Genomic DNA, 23,467 nt, shown 5'->3' with positions numbered 1-23,467 from the left:
GAGAGGGGCAGCAATTTACAGTTATTATGTCAGAGTGTGCCAACATTAATTTCTTTGATTGTGGGTCAAATCCAATATATTATGGCAGCACCTGTAAATACTACAAAATTACATCAGTAAGTACATATTAAGTAAGAATGTGATTTACTTAGTGAAATTCTACCATAATTTATCCATAAACTGGCTGGAAGTTTTCTGCTGGTAGCAAAAAAACAGAAAAGGCGATTCAGGACTCAAAAACAGTTGGCAAACCATATATTTTGATTTTGTTTTCTTATTTTCAACTATTTACTGTTCACTTTTTGTATTTTGAACTAAAGTTTACTTTCAACATTCATTTCAACATTCATCTTTATTTCATTCAAATATAAAATATAACAGCACAACAATTAAACACATACATTGAATGAGGAGGTTCTCGGAAGGCCGGATGGCCTGTATTAAGAACCCCCTGTCCTAACAACAACAAAAAGTTTCAAAATAACAACAACAACAAAATATACCAAAAATGTCAATACACAACCCACCCCCCTCATTTACCCTAACCAAAAAACCAAAAAAGCCTGTTTTGTGATCAAGAATATGCAAAAAAAATTACCGTGATAAATTCAATACTACATTAACTATATTACAGATAATACGATACACAATTGAATTACTTTAAGCCGTACAAGGAAATTAGATAAAATACTAAATGTAATTAAGAATAATATTATCTTTCACTTTGGTTTTGAAATGCTTGATCGCCTTGATATTCTTTATATGTTTCTCAAGTGAATTCCACTTAATTGGGCCCGCTGTTTTAAGGTTTTATGAGCGAAATTGTTTTAGATTTAGGAACCTGGTAATCTTCATTATTTCTCGTGTGGTACTTGTGCAGAGTACTCTGCCTTACAAAATACTTTTGAAATGCTTCTGGAAGTTGATTTGTAAAATGTTTATACATAAAAGTACTTAATTCAAGATCATAGGTATCGTAGACATTAAGTACTTTATAGTTCTGAAACAGAGGAGCGGAATGACTTAGGTAATGACTATTTGATACAATTCAAGTGCCCTCTTTTGCAGCTTGAAAAGTTTATCTAAGTATGTTTTACAAGTGCTGCCCCATACTATAATACCGTAATTAACATAAGGAAGTATCAGTGTACAATATAATGAATATAGAATATGCTCAGGTACGAAATGTTTAATTTTGTTAATGACTCCTATACCCTTAGACATGTTTTTTGCAATGTTATCGATATGATTTTTCCATGTCAGGTTCTCGTCAATAGTTACTCCAAGAAATTTTGTATTTTTAACTCTTTCCAAATTCGTGTTATCCAATACAATGTTAACACTATCATTATAAATACATGTTTTACGACTTGTACCGAGTAGCATGTAATTTGTCTTGCTTGCATTTACAGACAGCTTATTTGCTTTAAACCAATTATTGACCTCTTCTAGTTCCTTGTTAATGAGATCAAATTTAGATATAATATCATATTACTATGCCCTCCAATTAATTTTAGTTATTTTACATCAATACAAATTCTGACCTTTGACATGCTTTGTAAGTTTTGCGGACTTCTTCAACACTCCCACAATTGGCACATTCCCTTTTCTTCTTTGATGAGGATGAAGACGATGATGTAGGCGATGGAGTTGGAGACTCAGGGGGCTTGTTGTCTTCCTCTTTCTCACCTTCATCTGAATCCTCAACTAAAAGTAAATAAAATAATGCAAATAAGCTCATTAATATACATATAATATTCATGATGCAGTTGATGAAGTGGGAGAGGCAGGTGACTTGATATCTCCTCTTTCTCACCTTCATCTGAATCTAAACAGTAATGCAAATAAGCTCATTAATATTCATGATGCAGCTAATGGCAGACTCATATGTCACAGTCAAGTGACTTGGTATCTTTCTCTTGCTCACCATCATCTGAATATTCAAGTAAAATGAAAATAAAGCAAATAAGCTCATTAATATTCATGATTCAGTTGATGGAGTGGGCGATGCATGTGACTTGATATCCTCCTCTTTCTCATCCTCATCCGAATCCGGTATCCTTAACTAAAAGTAAATAAAAAATAATGCAAATAAGCTCATTAATATTCATGATCTACTTTGGTATCTGACTCTTTCTCATCATCATTTTAATCCCTTAATCCTTAACTAAAAGTAATAAAAATAATGCAATTAAGCACATTCATATTCATGATGCAGTTGGAGGTAGATGTCTGTATAAAGAGTGAAGTCGCTTCACAGCAGTTTGATTGACAGTTGCTAGGCATTTTCAGTACAAACGCTCAGCCTAAAATTTACGTATGTTTGCACGACAACTTTGTGCGTACTGCTTTAATATTGAAACAGACTTATACCATATTTGATTGACAGTTGCTGGGCATTTTCAGTAGACCAAATAAGATGGCGGATATCCAGTACTATTTAATTCGGACCCTTTCAGGCAAAAATACAGCATATAACCAATGTTAACCATTGGGGTCATCGATTTAAATATTTTCCTAGCATATTGAGCACACCACTCCACGCCATACATAAATTCTCCCAGTCACATTTCCCCAATATGAAATTTAAAGAAAGTAAAATAAAATTTGGCAGAGGCAGGGTTCGAACTCACGGCGCACCGCTTTGGATACTCTATGAGCCTAGCGCCTTGGACCGCTCGGCCACTTGTCTTGTTGGTATCCATTTGAAACTTATTTGAACATATAATCGCAACTTCAACATAGGCCTACCACGTGACAAGCAAAGGCAGAAAATGTACTATATTTTGGAATTTTATTTGCCTAAAATATTAATGTGTATTAATAGCGCTCAATTGTTGTTAACTGCATGTTCTACATGTACAAAAATCAGCCAATAAATGGGCCTCTACATGGTACATTATATCGATTTTTACTCGCCGGACACATGCGCTCGTACATCGTATATACATGTGTGTCGGTATAATCGGATGTGTGTGGGATCCTACCATTTTTCTTGTATACAGGTTCGTTGTTTTTATCATTTATATAAAAATTCCACATTAGACCTCAATTTTTTTTTTTTTTTTTAAAAGATTAGATTACCATAAAAACGAAACAGTAATCTTTGGCGGGGTCTAATGTAATTTTTACATAGAATTTTCAACATTTTTTCTTTCCTTATTCTTGCTTAATTAATAAAATATTTTGGCACATATAAAATTGAAATAAAATTTGCTGCTTCTTAAACGACATCAAATGTGCCACAATTGGGTATCACAAATCGTTATATATGATGTGCAGTAAATATTCATATATTCTTTTATACATAGGATGCTTCAATTTTGACACAAAAAATATTTCATTGAAAACCCTCTCACTCGGCTATTTCCTAGAATGTGCAATAAATTAGCATTAAAAGTTTTCTTATTTTAGCAGCATTCCAGAAACACTTGTCGTTTGGCAAAAAGAGGAGTACATATTGAGCTAATACCTCTGCTACTTGGTTTTTCACAATATGATAGTAATGCTGTTTGGATTAAAATAGTTTTCCTGATCCTGTTATACTTTATTTGATGCACAATTTTTGACAAGAATGGAATATGATTCTTTCAAAAAATCTGTGGCAAAAATGCAACAAAATTTAAAACTACCCTGGATCAGTTCTTGAGACTCCCAAATTTGGCAGCAGATCAGTTCTCAACACCCCCTTTTTTGCCGGTCGATCAGTTCCCTAGACCTTAAGTTCGAAACTGGCGGTACTACACCGCTACCAAAAAATATGAGTGCCCCCCCCCCCGACACCCATTATGCAACGCGCAACCAGGGGCGTAGCAAGCGGGGGGACAGGGTGGACGAAGTCCATGGGCCCTGAGGGTTCAGGGGCCCCTAGACTGGCCCCCAGTCTCGGTTCGGTTCCATCTCTGGATAATGTAACAATAAATAATTACGTAATGCCCTATGAAAAAAATGCCAACTCCCCCTTATTTTCTTCAATGCCAAAACCCATTCCTCTTCATCCACAAATCGACGCCACTAATTACACCCACCACAGTCAACCATGCAGCAATATAGAAATATACTCGTGAGCGCGAAAGTCCATTGAGCGCTGATTCCCCAGTCTCGGTTCGGTTCCATCTCTGGATAATGTAACAATAAATAATTACGTAATGCCCTATGAAAAAAAATGCCAACTCCCCCCCTTATTTTCTTCAATGCCAAAAACCCATTCCTCTTCATCCACAAATCGACGCCACTAATTACACCCACCACAGTCAACCATGCAGCAATATAGAAATATACTCGTGAACGCGAAAGTCCATTGAGCGCTGATTCCGAGACTGGTCCAATCTGTTAGAGATCTCACTTCCAAATATTCGTTCAACGAAGCACGGTGATTCCGATGTCAATTACGAAAGCCCCGCCCCAGTTTCAATTCAAATATGGTAGCACAAAGCTATGCCGCGGATGTGGCGCAAGATCGGATGGGACACTTGTCAACAACTGAGAGGTATTGAGCTCAAGTGGCACGCGTCTGATAGACCCATGGTACGCGCAATAATAAAAGGCAACCACTCGACTCGGACTTAGGCCTATTGTCCATATTATGCGTACATTATCGCGTGCGGTTTGCAAATGTTTGCACATTATTTAGCTAGGGAAGCCTTTTCAAATATCCCCGCTGCCAAGCTGCGTTGATTGGTCGGATACAATATCGTTGTTTAGTCGCTACACAAACGTTAATGTAGTGAAAACATGGACGTGGTATATAGAAAGATTGCGTGACTCCAAATCCGTAAAAGTGAACTTCCAGCAGTTTGTGGGAGCTGGAAGTCAAATTGCCTACAGACTGGGAGGGTCCGTGTTTTGGGTTGATTTTTAATGCTATGTAATCTACATTACCAGTCGTTCTCCACGGACCCGAGGGAGGGTCTAAGGGGCCCCGAGCACAAAAGCGAAAATTAAAAAAGGGCCGGATTTACCATTGGGCCAGATGGGCCCGGGTCCAGGGCCCCCCCAAATTTCCCTATGCATCTTTCTTTTAACCCCAATAACAGCATGTTTTTTGGCCAAAACAGGGCAAAATTGTAAAAAATTTCGAGTTTCGCACAGGTTCTAAAAACAAAATTCACGTTGATCTGGGCCTAATATAGTCTGAAATTGAAGTTTTTTGCATGCTTTGCGTGCAAATGTCATAGTAACATCGGATCAAAATATGTTAGTCCCCCTCTATATTATACGTAAACAAAAACTTGGCCACTGACATGAGTGCACATGCCTTCCTCGGCACATGAGTTCGGGGCCTCCAAATTTTGGCTTGGCCCAGGGCCCCCATAAGCTAAACCCCGCCCTGATTAAAAGGTCCCGTGCTGCTCCTTGTCCATGGGCCCCTGATGCTCTTGCTACACCCCTGGCAACCATGACAACTAGCATAAGTACTGCACACAACAACTACATGACTTAGAATTATTAGTGGGACATCGTAAACAAACAACTCTCTTCATAAAACTTTGATTTGAAGAGGTCTATTGAACACCTGAGTGCAACTTGTGAAAAGAAACTGAACAAAAAGGTGTTGTTCAAGGATGTTTTAATATAAAATAATTCACTGACGTTTCGTACAAAAGTACTTGGATTTGTGGGTAGATGCTTTCAATCAAACTACAAGTCAGACATTCATAAATTACCCAGCAAACACAAAATGTTTTCCACATTATTCGCAAAAGGTTAGAAAAGGTTGCCAGAAAACGTTTAAATGTTGGGTTACTTAGAGGGTGAATAAAGGGTATAAAATTTTTCATAACATTCCAAAATATTTTTTAATGTTATATAATTAAGTGCTGACAAAATGTTTGGTCGACATTTAATGTTATTAAAACGTTTTACCAAAACCAAAAATATAACCAGTTTAAAATGTTTTAAAAACATTTCGTGCTTGCTGGGTATACCAATTTACTGTATCCTGCATTTCTAATGATTAAGTTCATTTGTTTGTTTGCACAGCTAGTTTATTGATAAATAAAATAAAGCATTACAAAGCTACCTTGCCCAGTGGCATAACTAGCGGGGGGGAAATTTGAACCCTTTCCCCCAGCTTGCCCACCCCCCAAAATGAAAAAGGTAAAGTAGGCCTACTTCTGAGAGTTATTAATTAACTTCATATTTGGTCACTGATGTTAACCTAAAAAAATCTGATTTTTGCGGGCTTCACACACATTTATTCAACTTTTGTACAATATGTCACCAGTTTAGCTTCAATATGTCAAAATTTTTTGTTTCTACCATAAACTTCTTTTGTCGCCAACAGACCCTGCCCCCGTGTCGACGGGCGCTTACAAACTCAAACAGCATGAACGATGCCTGCCCCCTCATTTATTATGTTTGTCTAGTTACGCCACTGACCTTGCCCCCTTTTCATGGATCACTAAATAACCTAATTGGGTTATTTAATGATCCATAAAATTGGATGATGGAGGAGCTATCTTAGTGAATAGTGAATGACCTTTATGGCACTGGTCTGAAAACTGTAACCTTGACAAATGTCAGGGTGGGGGAGTAGATGGGGGGGGGGGGGGGTCAAAAGGTTTGTAGACCAAGGTACTTGAAAGAATACTAACCAAACTCTTTCTTCTCCATGTTAAAACCTATTGTGGAATGTGTTTTTTCAGAGTTTTTTTTTTTATTTATTTTTTAAATTTTAATCTGTGGGACGAGCTTTTTGACAAGAACACACCACCTTTTCAGCTCTCAAGGAGGTGTCACTGTATGGTCAAGATGAAGTATATTATTGAGATTTTCGATTTAGGCTATTTTGACATCTGGCGATTTCAGAGTGAGATAAGTGGATTTGGAAAAAATAAACAAAACAATGGGAAAAAAATGAATAACACGTAAAAAGCGGGCGATTTTACTAATGCGCACAGGGGATTTGAGACGATGAAATTGAAGACTGATCTGTGCATGCGTATCTCATGTACTCATCTCCAGAGCATATAGGGTGTATGTCCAGAGTCCCGAAGAATTCAAGTTGACCTTAACTCTCTTCACGCGGGTGTCGACTGCAGACGACAAGTTTCAAATTTTTTTTTTAAATTCAAAACAATTAATTCAGATATGTAAATTTTTATGACTATATTTGGAATCAGCATGAAAAATGCATTAAAGTGAGTACAAACAAGCCTAGTATTGGTTCAGTAGTTCTTACGATAGCTCTTGATATTTTGAGAAAATATTTCAGAACTTGAACTTTTTCCGTTGAAGCGCATGGCTAGCACGCAGAGCATTAACTTACCAAGGTAAGCTTATTCATCCATTCACTTTTCTTTCAACGGACGTGACCTTTAAGGGTGTCTGCCCAACACAGGTAATCTAGTTAGGATGCTGTTTTAAAGTATAATCATTGTGACTGATGATACCTTATTGATGCCCAGTAGTGCATGGTAAAATAAAAATTCCTTTAAAAAAGGAATGGGGTACCCAATGGGAGCTTTGATGTGATGTGCTGAAACAGCTTGAAATGTAACCGTTTGGGTAACACCGGGCGGATTTAGGGGGCGATCCGCACGCCCCTCTATTTTTTGACAAGCAAAGGGCGCCGGTAACTTAAAAATACAAAAATTGTAAGAAATTTAAAAAAAAGGAACCAATTCGGCCATGAACAGCAAACAATGGGCCAAAACCGTTGAGTTTTCGAGGGGGTAACCCCCTTTAACACATTTTTTTTCGTCGTCGACCAAAAGGCGCCCCCTTTATCAAAAATTCCTGGATCCGACCCTGTAACATTTACTCTTGAAAACAATTGTAACATTAGCATAGTAAACAAAGAATATGCATATTGCAGTGGGAGAGGTGTAAAATGATTTTCAAATAAAATGACTCAAGCTCAGGTTACCATTTTGGTTACAAGCCCACCAATCTGTCAAATGGGAACGTATACATGTATGACTTTTGTATGACCTCCCATTACACTACTAACTGTCATCAAGCAATGATCTATTAGTTAGTTAGTTTTAAGTTTTAATCAAAATACCCGACTGCCTTCCAATCAGGTCACAAACTTGCTGTTGTAAAAAAGTAATTTATTACTCTACATTATCCAGGTGATGGGTATTTAAGTCATGTAAATCCAATGATCCCCTTTTTAGGTTCAGTTACACAATGACTACCTTTCTTTCTATGATTTTATTGTCAAATTCTCAGAATGCGGGGGCAGGATACTCTACATATGAATACCTGAGTGGAAGAAGGGCCCAACTCCAATTTTTTACAAAAATGAGTTAGACCCAGCATTCTATTGCCAGCAGACTGTTCTTCCTTGTGTGTAAAAGATGAGCCAAAATCTACTCTCTAAATAGTCTTCCATGCACACTTAAAGGCCCATTCAGTGATTTGCTCATCCGGACGACCGTAAAAATCATCAAAATTCAGATTTTGGTACCTTTGTCATTGTCATAGATATGCTAACATAGCCTGCGAGTGGTTCAGCCGAAAGCCGTGTATTTAAGGCAAAATAAGACATTTTACACAAATCTGTAATTTAGATACTGACAGTATCTAAATTAGCTACATGTATTTGAATGGGGCTTCAACTTCGTCCGTACTGCTGTTTTCTTCATTTTGTGCCAACTTTTGTCATTTCAAAAATACCAAATGACAATTTGAATGACTTATCCTTCACTTTTAAGCAATTTATCACTGAATGGGTCTTTAATCATGGTTTTCATGGAAGAAAGGCCCAACTCCATGGAGTTGGGCCCTTCTTCCACAAATATTGGGTTAAAGAGGAAATTTGTTCATCCATGAAATCTGCTTTTCACTACAATAAACTTTCTTGCTAACATATAATCATATTACATGCCTCTACTTGTGCAATTAATGGATAATTACCAAATTTCTGTAGCTATTTATAACACACCTGCTTACGGAATGGACACTTGCAGTATATTAGTGGAAGAAGGGCCCAACTCCAGCTCATATTAAGACCTGTACTGTTGCCATGGAAACATCATATATAATTTCAAATGTATGTAATACTAGACTTGATTAGATTTTTTTTTGATTGACAAATCCAAAAATACTCATGATAGGTGATAAAATTTCCGCCAGTGCTTTGGAAGTCTGGTAGCCAATGCTGCCCATATAGTCAACTATGGGGCGGATGGGATTGCCCTCCTTGTGTATCTTAGTGGTGCAATAAAGCTGTGGTATTGTCTCTGAAGTAGGATATAAGAGCCTGTATTGATTCTCTTCAATCTTCTTGTCGCTTTTCAGTTTCTGAAGCAAACCTAGAAGTTTCCTCTTATAAACTGGTCAACCTCAGAACAAAACAAATCCGTGATAACTGACCACATCGCAATCGAGAACCATGTCATCAATTGGGATGAGCCTAAGTTACTAGAGAAAGACGGAAACCAACAAACTCTACTGATCAGAGAAGCTATTTGGATTAGAAGGCGGGGCGACAAAACAGTCAACAGGGACATCGGGAGTTACTCTCTAGACCATGTATACGATCCACTAATAAGAACTAAGCCACCGAGGGATGAGAAAATCGCCGGAAGCAGCGGTCAATCCCGCGGGAAAAGTGGATCCCAATGGTCATTCTGAAGAAGCCATCAGCCAAGATGGCGAAAGTCTAAAACTAGTGAGTATTTTTGGATTTGTCAATCAAAAAAAAAATCTAATCAAGTCTAATTTCTACAATCCTACAAATGCATCTATTTCATGAGTATGTAATACTGTATGTTCATGTATTAAAGGTCCCCTGAAGATGAAAACATTCTGTCTATAAAACTTTTCCAAATATGAAGTTTTTTCTTAATATCTCAAAAACAGTTTTGATGGAGTTGGGCCCTTCTTCCACTCAGGTATTCATATACAGGTGAAGGGTATGTTAGTCATGCAAATCCGATGACCCTTTTTTAAGTTCAGCTATCCAATGCCCTTTATGCCCTTTCTTTTTAGAAACACAGATTTAGGGTGGTTTTGAAATGCAGACGGATCCGTGCAGATCTGCGATTAGCGTCTCAAAACACTCATTTTAATAGAAGGGGTGGTTTTTTTAAGAACGATCCTCGCTTAGGGTAGTTTTTTAAAATTACCCAATTAACGGCCATTAGTGTTGACATATTTATCAAGTTATTCAGCAGAATGGTTTCCAATCGATTTTCAAGCTAGATTTTTAAAAATTTGGAGCCGACTTCAACAGCGCCCGAAATGGCCGATCATCATCACTGAATATTACACTCATACCAACACATGCAATGTCTATCCTTGTTTAGGGGCAAATTTCAAGCCAATTGCTCACTTCGGGTATTTCCCTATACTTTGTACAGGGAAGATCCAAGCAAAACTTTCTGAAATCATGAAATTTTCTGAAGATTTACATCCCTGTGAATTAAGGGCTGGGGTATGAACGTTTGGACAGTATTTATTTTGGGACATTAGAGCACATCAGACATATAGAATTGCATTCTGAATACGAACAATGTCCTTCTGATATCAAATAATTTAGATTTTTTGAAATTACGCAATTTAATACACATTTTATGGCAAATCATTAAAATTGATATTTTTGATATTTAACAGTACTTGAAGTAAACTTTATAAATCTGATGATTTATACTTAAGGTGTATGTAGGTGGGATGAAAAGCCGACGATCAATTGAAAATTTTGACCTTTCGTATTGAAGATATGGATTTTTTTCCCAAAACACCAAACAAAATTAGGTCTTTTTGGGAAAAAAATCCATATCTTCAATATGAAAGGTCAAAATTTTCAAATGACCGTCGGCTTTTCCTCCCTGCTACATACACTTTAAGAATATATCATTAGATTTATATAATTTACTTTGAGGACTGTTATATATCAAAATTTGAAAAATATCAAATTTTTATAATTTGTCATAAAATTTGTATTATATTGTGATTTTAAAAAATGAAAATTATTTGATATCAGAAAGACATGCTTCAGATTCAGAATGCAATTCGATAGGTCTGAGGTGCTCTCATGTCCCACAAAAAATACTGTCGAAACGCAAATAAACGCTCATTTTGGATCCCTTAAGTCATATTAGACTATCCTTTTTTTAGGTTTGGCTACCCAACGACCATCAACATACCATAAAATGATATGGAATGTTCAAATTCTCGATTTCAGCAAATTTGTATTGTACATTTGGCAAATTTTGAACCAAAAAAACAATTTTGCTCCGTTTTTTGGAAATTTTTGATCAAATGACCCCTTTTTCAGAATTTTTACCAAATGACCCCTTTTATAAACATTTTATATTGATAGGCTCAATACTTCCCGATGCAGGTAGGCACATATCCGTCACATAGAGTTAAGTACCCCCAGGATTGGATTGTGTTTTACAAAATGCTATTGTTGCAAAATCACAGTATTTGGAAATGTCGGAAAGCGTGAAATAGGATTTGGTTAATTGTTTGTTTGTTTGTTTGTTTGCTTCTGCTTGGTTTGCCCGAATTACGTTTGCTCCTTTCAGTTTGGTTTGCTTAGTCTTGTTTCCATTGTGCTATTCTGCATGAAATCAATACAATAATAATAATAATAATAATAATAATAATACGACTCTTGTATAGCACTTTACACCGAAGTCCCTTAGGGCTCATATTGAAATTCCCTTACACAGGAAGGTGTGCGCCATCCTGCAGCTTTCCTGTGCTAGCCTTCTTTTGTTAAAATCCTGGGCAGGGTGTATCACTGATGCATATAATCTATCCGTTATATGACCAAGCTTTCCTGAGGCGCGCGCTTAGCGAGGGGAATCCTGCCTTCTTTCTGTGTGAAAACGTGGTAGGGTATTTCAATATGAGCCCTTAGCGTGAAAAACAAATAACATAAAAAACAAATAATGAAAAACAAGTAATGAACAATACCTACACACCCCAACCTGTGTGTGATGTAAATGAACAAAGTAAACATGAGATAATATACCCCCTATGGAAGGCACGGCCTTATCTCCCACAGAGGGAGTATGAATTTCAAATGGAGTCGCCGATTCAGTGTCGTCTGCTCCAAAATGGGCTATTCCAGCTGAAATCCATACACCCCCAATGGAGGCGAGGCATGCATGGCCTTAATCTCCCACACAGTTGTTGGAAACTAAATGGAGTCACCCATTCAGTGTTGTCTGCTGCAAAATGGGCTATTCCAGCTGAAATCCATACACCCCCTATGGAAGGCATGGCCTTAATCTCCCACACAGGGAGTATGAATTCCAAATGGAGTCACCCATTCTGTGTCGTCTGCTCCAAAATGGGCTATTCCAGCTGAAATCCATACACCCCCAATGGAGGGCATGCATGGCCTTAATCTCCCACACAGGGAGTATGAATTTCAAATGGAGTCACCCATTCAGTGTTGTCTGCTGCAAAATGGGCTATTCCAGCTGAAATCCATACACCCCCTATGGAAGGCATGGCCTTAATCTCCCACACAGGGAGTATGAATTCCAAATGGAGTCACCCATTCTGTGTCGTCTGCTGCAAAATGGGCTATTCCAGCTGAAATCCATACACCCCCAATGGAGGGCATGCATGGCCTTAATCTCCCACACAGGGAGTATGAATTTCAAATGGGGCCACCCATTCAGTGTCGTCTGCTGCAAAATGGGCTATTCCAGCTGAAATCCTTACACCCCCTATGGAAGACATGACCTTAATCCCCACACAGCAGGTGTGAATTTCACATGGGGTTACTTAAATGGATGACTCCATTTGATATCTACACCCCCTGTGTGGGATATTAAGGTCATGTCTTTCATAGGGGGTGTATGGATTTCAACTGGAATAGCATATTGTCAAACACTTGGTTCATGCCCTGGGATTCATGCTCTGATAGGTAGGTATTGGTGAGGTGATTAATCACACAAGTGACATGATCAACAACCAAACAATTAAGGTGGTACTACACCCCTGGCCAATTTTGTGCCTATTTTTGCATTTTTCTCAAAAATTATAGCGCATTGGTGACAAGTAAGATATGTATATTATAGGGGAAAGGACTACAACTACTGCACTGAAAATTTTATTTCAGCTCAAACAACAGTTGTGGAGTTACAGTCAAAAATGAGGGAAAATCAATATTTGATCAATAAATCAATAACTACTTGTCTTGAGTCACTGACATTCCAGGGTAGGAACTGGATTCCTTGCTCCTACAGGGTGGGCCATTAAAAAGTTCACACTTTTTTGATGGCTTATTTCTCAAAAGTGCAAACAAATATTGAAATAAGTTGAACATATTTGTAAACCTCTATGTCTGGACTGTCATTGCTGAAAAGGGCATTAACATCCATGGTCTAATTACAAAATGGCGCCATTTGAAGCAAGGGGTCAAAAACCACTTTGCACACACGTAAGTCAAATGGAGCGGATGATCACACGATATATGGTGGTCGCTGGTTCACACCACAATGGATTAGGAACAAAGGAAGAAAAATAACAGTACGCATGAAAGTTCTGTCAATATTTCTCTTGTAAATTAACCATATTTAAATAAATATTTCTTTTTCAAACAGAATATGTAGCCTAGCTTCCAGTTGAACAGAATATGTAACAGTAGCTTTAAATAATCTGCGCAGTTAACGTTTGTTTGCAGTCGCATTCTAGATAATGTGCATAATTTTATACCCGAGTCTTCATGATGGTTATTGCACCATAACATAAATCTTATATAGAGATATAACAAGATAAATTTATAAATAGGTGTCAGGAATGTCTCTCCTTCTCTTCGGAAATTATTTCTTCATATAGACACATGTAAACCGTAGCAGTGCTTCAATGGAAATGAGTTATTTGTCTCAAATTGTCATGAAATTAAAAATATTGCACTAGAAAAGTAAGAATACAAGTAAAATCATATTTGACTCTAATAAAAATAGTTCTGTTCTTCATTACTGCTTATCATGGTTCCATAAAGTCACGTATTTATGCATGCCACAGTGAAAATGCTTCTGTCTTTAAAGTGTTCTTATCGTCCTTCAACGTGGCCTCCTTGCTCGCGAATACAAATCATCGCACGATCGTACATATGGTGAACTGCTCTTGAAGTAACCCTGGTGCGTCGGATCCTTGTGAACGCATCTGTAATACGTCTCCTCAGCTCCCGCAAATTCCTTGGCGGACCTCGGCATACACAGACGCCTTGACATTACCCCAGAGACAGAAGTCCAAAGGTGTCAGATCAGGACTCCTCGGAGGCCACTCCAAATGAAGTCCAAGGCCGACAACACGATGCGGAAACAACTCCTGCAATCTGTCTCTAACAGCGATAAGACGGTGGGCTGGCGCTCCGTCTTGAAAGAACCACGCCCTGCGGATGGCCCCGTTAGCTTGCTGTCCAAATATTTGGACCAGTTGAGGCTCATTGATTATGTCGAGGTAAACGTTTCCATTTATGTTCTGGTCAACGAATATCGGTCCTATCAACCGGTTGTTTCCTGTGACGGCTGCTTTGTAAACTGCCGCATTTTGAACAGCAAGAATTACCTCAAAGTACTTACACGGGTATCTTTAACATGAATGACAAGAACGCACGCAAGGCATTTTAAATTTGAAGTTCCCTCCAAAACTAGTGTATTTGTTATGTAAATGAGCATGTCCAATCAGCCTTTTGTGTCAATTTCACAGGTGAATGATTTTCAAACAGTAAAAAACTCATACACGCATGAGTCCGATGACCCCGCAATGACACTCAAGTAAATGCATATAGAGTCATCAAACTTTTTTAAACTTGCTTAAGCCTAAAAACTTAATATGCATGATCATTGTCTATAGTCTTACGTGTGTGCAAAGTGGTTTTGACTTCTCTGCTTTAAATGGTCGCCATTTTGTAATTAGACCATGGATGTTAATGCCCTTTTCAGCAATGACAGTCCAGACATAGAGGTTTACAAATATGTTCAACTTATTTCAATATGTGTTTTCATTTCTGAGAAATAAGCCATCGAAAAAAGTGTAAACTTTTTAATGGCCCACCCTGTATAATATACATAACTTTTGTTACTAGTGTTTTATTAGTTTTTGAGAAAAATGCAAAAATAGTCACACATTTATCAAGGGGTGTAGTACCGCCTTAAAGGGATTATACCCAAACACTGCGGGACGAAGGAAAAAACAACCAGGTCACGCGACACTGCGCAGATTGATAGGTGTCAATATTTTCAAACGTGAATAAACCAGCCAATGAGGAACCTTCTTCTGTATTTACGCAGTATGTACGCGCTATATCAACAAAAAAGTGACACTCTGATGAAAAGTGTCAAACTTATTTTAAAAATACAGGACAAAAAAAAACAATGATTTATTTTGTATTTTATTGTTATCTGCAATTTAAAAGTAAACATATTTCAAGCAAAGGTGTAACCAGTTGGGTGGTGATTGGAACCCTTGCCCCCACCCTCAAATGAGTTGACCATATATGCTTCAATGGGGGATCAGGGTTACAACTCTCCTCCCCACATTTGCCCCCCCCCCCCTCTGGTTACAGGTGGTAGATTTTCCCTCGATTGTAAAGAAAAAAAGCAGAATGATTTATAGTGTGCTATACATAGGCACAATAAATAAATAATAAATTTCTGTGTTTTATATAGCGCCTTTTCCCAGATCTCAGAGGGATCAAAGTGCTGTAATATCGCTGCCATGGTGAATCATCACAATCAGATCGCATCAACTAGGCCAGTTTCAGCCGAACTTGGCGCAAACCTATCCGCACTTAGATTGTAACATCCACCAATTGTCTATGCAGCTCCCCAAATTCCATTCGGTGAAGGAAGTTTTTGACAACCAAACAACTAATCCCCAAGTTTTGAAAGCAGGAGGAAACCGAAGATAACCCGGGAGAGCGAGCATGGAATCAGGATAAACCAAATGCACATTTGTGGGGCTTTTGAGTCCTTGGGCCGCGCCGGGGCATGAACCTGGGACCTCAGTGGTGCAAGGCGAGGGAATAACCGCTGCACCAACTCACTCTCCCAATGCCTAGACGATGAACACAGGTTGTTGCTCACCACTACAGCCCACATCATTCCATAAACCGTTTAACAACAACTCAGGGACTTTGCCTTCTTAGAAGTGCACACCCTAGGCATTCCACAATTGACCTTCGCAGTTAAAATCAGCTCCCAAAGTTTCATACAGGTTAAATGAGACAATTAGCAATATAAGCTCCTTATCCTGGGCAGTAGCGTAGCCAGCCGGGGCAGGTGGGGCAGAGTGCCCCCCCCCAGACAAAAATGAAAGAAAAAGTGCCCCTCTGACAAAAAATGAAAGAGAAAATCAGGAGGGCAAAGGAAAAGAAAAGGCAAGGAGCCCTTTTCTAGCAAAATTCAGGGCCAAAATAGTGTAAAATACAAAATTTTTCCGCTACACACGCACATTGTAACAATAGAGCCCTTTTCAGCCAGATAATGGGCGAAAATAGTGTAAAATACCATTTTTCATGCTACACGCACACATCATCCCAAAAAGACTTTTTTTGGGAAGCTCAAAGTCATACAGTCTCTATGTATTGTATCATGCAACTGCAACTTTTCGTCTGTGCCCCGAAATTTTATTTTGCCCCCGACCAAGAAATCATGAATTCCAAGTGTAAGAATATTATTATTGGTAATGTTTATCGTGCTCATAGAACTGATGTTGATTTATTTAACTCGATCTGATTTAAGTCATTGTCTTGTTGTTATTTCGAATGAAAACAAACATTGTTATATTTCAGGTGATTTTAATTTAGACCTTTTACAGCACGGCTGATTCCAAAATTCAGAATTTCCTTACAAACTTTTTCGATCATAATATGTTTCCGCTTATAGATCGCCCCACCAGGATCACGTCACATTCTGCTACAATTCTTGATAATATCTTCTCTAATGTCTTTGTAGAAAATTAAGTCTGGTATATGTGTCTCTGATATCACGGATCATTACCCTATTTTTAATTTACTGATTCCATTTCATTGAAATATAATTTTGTTGGATCCAAATATGGTCGTTCATTTACTCAACGTAATATTCATTATTTTACAAATCACCTTGAATTAACAAATTGGAATCATGTTCTAAATGAGGAATCTGTTAGCCAAGCGTATAAGTTATTTATTGATAAACTGTCTGTTTTATATAATCGTTGTTTTCCCATTAAGGCAAAACGTGTGAATCAAAGTTCTAATCGTATTCCTCATAAACCATGGATCACAACTGCTATTTTAACATCTATTAGTCGTAAGGATAAGTTATATCGTAAATTCAAATCTTTTCCAACTGATGCCAATAAGCGCCACTTGTAAATTATAGAAATACTCTTACCAGTCTGATTCGTAATTCTAAGAAAATGTATTATTGTAATTTACTCAGTGAACAAAAGCACAATCTCAAACAAACCTGGAAGATCCTTAATGATCTTTTAGGAAGGAATCGTAAACAACCATTTCCTGATTGTTTTGATATAAACAACTCTCCAACTACCGATCCTAAAATAATTGCTGATGGGTTTAATGATTTTTTCACCAACATTGGTCCTAAGTTAGCTAAAAATATTCCATCTGCACACATTCCTTTTGATCACTTTTTGAATAATGTTTCTTAGCGCCCAAAATTCACTTTTTTCTTACACCAACGGACACAAATGAAGTTATAAAAATCTGTGCTTCTCTTAGATCTAGTGCTAGTCCTGGCCATGATGAAATTAGACCTGATATTGTAAAATCTGTCAAACACCTGATTGCTGCTCTGTTGGTTCACATATTTAATTTGTCTATTTCAAATGGAATTTTTCCAGATGAGCTTAAGCACGCCAAAGTTGTTCCTATTTTTAAAGCTGGAGACTCCAATTTATGTAATAATTATCGCCCAATCTCTATCCTACCTGTGTTTTCAAAAATTTTTGAGCGTATAATTCATAAGAGACTTTATAATTTTCTAACATATCATTCATTACTTCATCAAAGTCAATTTGGTTTCAGAACAAATTTTTCATCCTACATGGCTGTTTTAGAGGCATACAATAAGATCGTTTCTCATCTTGATAAAGGCCACCATACATTGGGTATTTTCCTGGACCTCTCAAGGCTTTCGACACGATCAATCATGATATTCTCATTGAGAAGCTTCACCATTATGGAGTCCGTGGAAAGGCCTTGGAGTGGTTCAGGAGCTACCTTTCAAACAGAAAACAATATGTTGTGTTCAATAATTGTAAATCTTATCAAAGTACTGTTCAATGCGGTGTTCCTCAAGGTTCGGTATTGGGTCCCCTTCTTTTTATTATTTTTCTTAATGATATTGTGTATTCTTCAAAAGATTTGTCTTTTTTTATTTATGCAGATGATACCAATGCTATTTTGTCCAATTCGGCCCTCGATGAACTTATTAGTTCTGTTAACAATGAATTAATTAATATTTCTGTTTGGTTCAAAGCTAATAGGTTGTCCCTTAATGTTAAAAAAACAAATTATATTATTTTTAAAAACCGCCATAGTAATCGCACTTACCACAATACACGCATTTTTATTGATGGCATTGAACTTGTTAAAGTAACTCATACAAAATTTTTGGGTGTTATTCTTGATGAATCTCTTACATGGTATGCTCATAATTCTTATGTTACCAATATTGTTTCAAGGTATAGTGGAATTTTGTATCGTCTTAAGCATATTCTTTCGTGTAATACGTTATTTACCTTGTACAATACACTTGTTCTACCCCATTTATACTACTGTAATATAATTTGGGCAGATCCCAACAATTGTAATTTGAATTCTATTTTTGTTAAACAAAAGAGGATTATCAGGTTATGTACTAATTCAACCTGGTTGGCCCACACATCGCCTTTATTTTCTCAGCTAAATACTTTGAATATTTTTGACATTCATAAACTCATCAAAGCTTTATTTATGTATAATTTCAGTATTAACAACATGCCGTCTAATTTTTCAAATTACTTCGTTAAAAATATGGCCATCCATAGTTATTCCACTCGTTCATCCCATTGTTTTCGTCCTGCAATATTCAAATATTTGGCTAGAAACACTATTAGGAGGCAGGGTCCATTGCTTTGGAATTCTATCCCCGACGTAATCAAATTGGCCTTGTCTCCTAATTCTTTTAAACGCAACTATAAAGATTACTTAATTTCTTCATACTCATAGATATATTGTATTCAGAATTGTATCATAATATTGTAAGTTGTACTTAAGTTAACATACTTCTATCCCTCCATTTTCCTTAAATGCCATTGCCAACGTCTTTGTCTGTCTGCACTAGTACTGTCAGTCTGCCGTTTTTCACCCCGTCTTTGTCTGTTGTTTGTAGGCGTCTTTTTCGTTTTTTGCACTGAGGGCAATCACGTCTTTCGAGCTTTGCTCTTGTGATTGTCCTACCATCCTTTCTCTATATTTTGTTACCTATATGATATGATGATGGTGAAATAAAACTTGAACTTGAACTTGAAGAAAGCTGGCTACGCCCTGATCCTGGGGAATTTCAAGTTGATTTTTCCACAAGAGCGCAAAACTCTTGTTACACCACTATCTCAAGAAAAAATTATAATTGACTCATAAAGTCAACAAACACCTGTTGTGAAGTTTATAAAACCTTGACCTTGCTTTCAAAAAGAAACTAAAATTTGTTGGACTCTATCTGACAGTAACATAATTACAGTGGTAAATCAAATAGAATAGAATTCCACAAAACTGCCCCTTGTGTACTTTATTAATCCTTGCCCTGGCTCTCAAAAACTAATTAATATTTGCTGGACCCCATCCCACAGTTCCATTACACTGCATTAAATAGAATAGAACCCCTCAAAAACCATTCCGTGTGAAGTTCATAAAACCTTGACCTGGCTCTCAAAACAATTCAATTTTGCTGTACCCCATCCCACAGTTACATTACAATGAATCAAATAGCATAAAATTCCAGGAAATATTATTCTGAGGAAGTAATTTGTTAAAGCATATAGACCACAGAGATGTACAAAATGCATGTAATTACTGACAAAAGTAAAGCGCTGGTGCATATATCGTAAAGATTTGCCTAATGCGCATATGGGATCCCTTGACATAACTGGAATTTTAAGCACAAACTATAAGTGCCCTCCCGTAAAAATCCAATCAATAAATAAGGGCAAGGACCCTAGATTCTTATTGGGATTTTCAGAAGAGGGAGCTCTCTATTTGTATGTGAAATAAGGCAAAGGAAAAGGAGTCCATGTGCGCCATTGGGCGAATCTTTACGGTATATATGTGACTATCCACCACGAAGTGGTACTGTGGTAGTAAAGTCGGCCCTAGATCATTTTCTGTTTATTGAAGATTTTGAAAGAATGCACTTTCAGCTTTAAAATGACACCTCAACCAGCTTCATTGGACATCTGGAAGTGAAGTTATGGTTCATCAAAGGTCAAATTCCTAATATATTTTACATAGAAATCCATATACTGTTTTTGATTGTATCTCAAACTGCAAAATGCTGACTTTACGACCAGTTTGTGGTGGATGGGCACATATGATAGTATCAAAGTATTATTCAATAACATGCCTGGGCAGAGCTCCCTAAAACTGGTCAAAATTCAGATTTTGCACTTTTGGAACAAGCTGCACCTGCGACTAGCTTACATGATAATAATGTGAAAAGGACAAACAAAATTTGGGTGGGTTATTCCTTCATGTAATTTTACACGAAATTAGGGTTAGGGTTAGGGTTAGGGTTAGAGTTAGGGTTAGTTTAGGGTTAGGATTAGGGTTAGGATTAGGGTTAGGGTTAGGGTTAGGATTAGGGTTAGGATTAGGATTAGGCTTAGGGTTAGGGTTAGGATTAGGGTTAGAGTTAGGATTAGATTACACGAAATAATTACATGAAGGATCGACCAAAATTTGACATCAAACATCAAGTAAGAATTGCATTTACTCTTAACACTGCCTTACACAGTCATCCTCCAAAACACACTTTTTGTATTGACTACAGGTACCAGACCGGTATGCACTATTCATTTTGGGAGGTGCAGGTGACTTTCAAAAAGTGGATCTTTTTTTAATGAAATGTGCGTATCTCTTTTTTATTTTTTTGTAAAAAAGTGAACCTAACCCCCTAAAAGTTGTCTTTCTGTTTTATTTTTTAACACCTGTTCATCAAAAAGTAGACCTTATGTAAAGTTTTCTCCCACTTTAGACCTTTTTATTAGAAAAAATAACAAAAAGAGGACATTTTTGTCAACCCTGCAGTACAGTATTTACATGTTTTGGTGTGAATAGCCTGTTGAGGCTATCGCAAATGTACCAGAAATCCTAAAAAGACAAACTAAGCAAAAACAAACAAAACAAAAACAAACAAATTCTTGGAAAATATGGGTGCACTTTCAGATTCTCTGAGGCACATCCCTTCCCAAACCAAACTTGTGTACCCTCCATCCAGGGTTGTGTTAGTCACTGGCTTATTGTCAGTGACCAAACAGTACACTGGGAACAAACAGTGGGGAACAAACTGAGAGGTAGTCAGAGACTATAGTGGGAATTCCAATTGAATGAACGCAGCTTTCAATAGCGTGACGAATTTTTGCGTACACTGCGCGATGTACGCCAGCGTGCAGCGATCTGTGCGTGAGTAACGCGAAGTGAATCCAACCATGCCAACGCACTTTTCGTGATTGGTTAGCATTTTATCCAAGGTTGTGCGTTAACGTTGTAGTTTAAAATACGCAATATACGATCGCAGTTGGATCGAGTGCAGCTGTTGAACGCTGCGTTCATTCAATTGGAATTCTTACTATAGACGGCTGCCCTCATTCGTCAAATTTGACAGTTGATTACTGAAAAAATTGTATGTTAAAAAGTGTCAGACTTTGCAACTGGATCTGGTTGCATTGAGAGCATGCAGTTGCGTCCAAATTATCCTTTTGACCAAGATTTTTTTTATTGAATGTATGTTTTTAGAACTTCAGAGTGCAATCCTGTCTCAATGGCGCAGAACAATGGTGAAGTACGAGGGCGCCGATAATCAGTCGCACTATGGCGCACAACCAAAATCGTGTGAGAATATTTTCATGAGTACAACGCGATACGAACAGAAGGTTGTTCAGTCGTTACACAAATATATGCGACTGATGGATTTAGTCTAAAGACGAATCCAAATACACGCATTCCTACATCTGACTAGCAGCCTTTAGTTGGGTAGCCGTCGGCTACAATGCACTCAAAATGTGAAATGATTCGGCCTTGGCGGAAATTTTAAACTGCATTCCATCACCCGTTTTACACCTTCCGCGAAAACACAGGTAGACAAAAGAATAACACAATACAGATCCCTTCGACAAAACACACAGCATGGTCTATTCGCTGTTGAAGTGACATAATAATCGGATTAACTACACGCGGTATCTATGCATTGATGTACTTGCGAACAAAAGGACTATGTATGAATAGATGCGACGGGAGTACCTGCGGAATTATCTCCATTATATATATTATTAGCTATTATTCTATTAATCCTCCTCGTCCTTGCATCTTCTCTAGGTGTTAGGCGGCTTTTATTTGCACAATTGGACGCTCAAAACACCAGATTGGTGCTAGCAGCTACCCAAAGATGTCCGACCAAATCCTGACCATGACTTGGCTCCTTGGATTCGTCTATAAGCTTACACTATGATTTCAAACACTGGGTTATTCCAGTTGAAATCCATACACCCCCTTCATCTTCCACACAGGGAGTGCAAATTTCAAATGCAGTTACCTAAATAGATATCTCCATTTGAAATGGAATAGTCCATTCTCATCTCTTATGGCTAAGTTCTTTAACCTTACTACATTTGCACATCACAGAATGACCTTTGAATACAAAAACTCATACCCGACAACTTCAGGTCAAAGTACGAGCTATGGGTTTTAAATGGATGCTACTGAATGATGTCATTAGCAATGAGATTGTTTTCATAGTCTTACCTGCTTCCCTAAACAGTTTGATGAGTGGGTCATCCAGGCCAAATTTCTTGCCCTCTCCTTGTCAATCTCGCAAATGTTTCTTTGGCTTTCTTTCTCAGATACTCCGACTCTGCGCTTCTAGGCTTTCCTTTGTTGGCTTCTTTGGTTTTCTTCCAAGCCTCTTCCACTGCTTTGGCATCTGCTTCTCGATGTTTCTGCAATCAATCAATCAATCAATCAATCAATCAATCAATCAATCAATCAATCAATCAATCAATCAATTAACAACCCAATTACATTTCTGTATGTTTTCAAGCCATTGAAAAGCATGTGATTGCCTTGGTGCCCTTTTAAATGAGTATTTCGTGATCCTAGCATCCTCTTTTTATGACATTTTTCAGTACATATCCACGAAAAACCCTATTCCCAAAATTTCAGTTGATTCCGATTTTGCGTTCGCGAGTTATGCATGATTATGTGAATTACACTGCTCCATAGACAATGCGTTGTAATTTCGTTCTGGTGCACCAGAACGAAATTCAAATTTCACGATATCTT

The 23,467-nt window shown here is 37.6% G+C and overlaps 1 protein-coding gene across 1 annotated transcript in view; it reads right to left on the bottom strand.

Moving 5' to 3' along the window:
• Positions 1–1,550: 1,550 nt before the first annotated feature.
• LOC140147883 (uncharacterized) overlaps positions 1,551–23,467 on the bottom strand; it is a 37,081-nt gene continuing 15,164 nt past the window's right edge. Inside the window, exons 9-10 of the mRNA XM_072169661.1 lie at positions 22,931–23,124; positions 1,551–1,707 (exon numbers count right to left, since the gene is read on the bottom strand). The gene's annotated coding sequence lies outside the window, so the exon portion shown is untranslated. The remainder of the gene's footprint in view (positions 1,708–22,930; positions 23,125–23,467) is intronic.

The sequence above is a fragment of the Amphiura filiformis genome, chromosome 3 (assembly GCF_039555335.1).
Source record: "Amphiura filiformis chromosome 3, Afil_fr2py, whole genome shotgun sequence".
Classification (NCBI taxonomy): Eukaryota; Metazoa; Echinodermata; class Ophiuroidea; order Amphilepidida; family Amphiuridae; genus Amphiura; species Amphiura filiformis.
The sequence above is the reverse complement of the archived record's forward strand: the minus strand, read 5'-3'. Positions and strand labels throughout refer to the sequence as shown.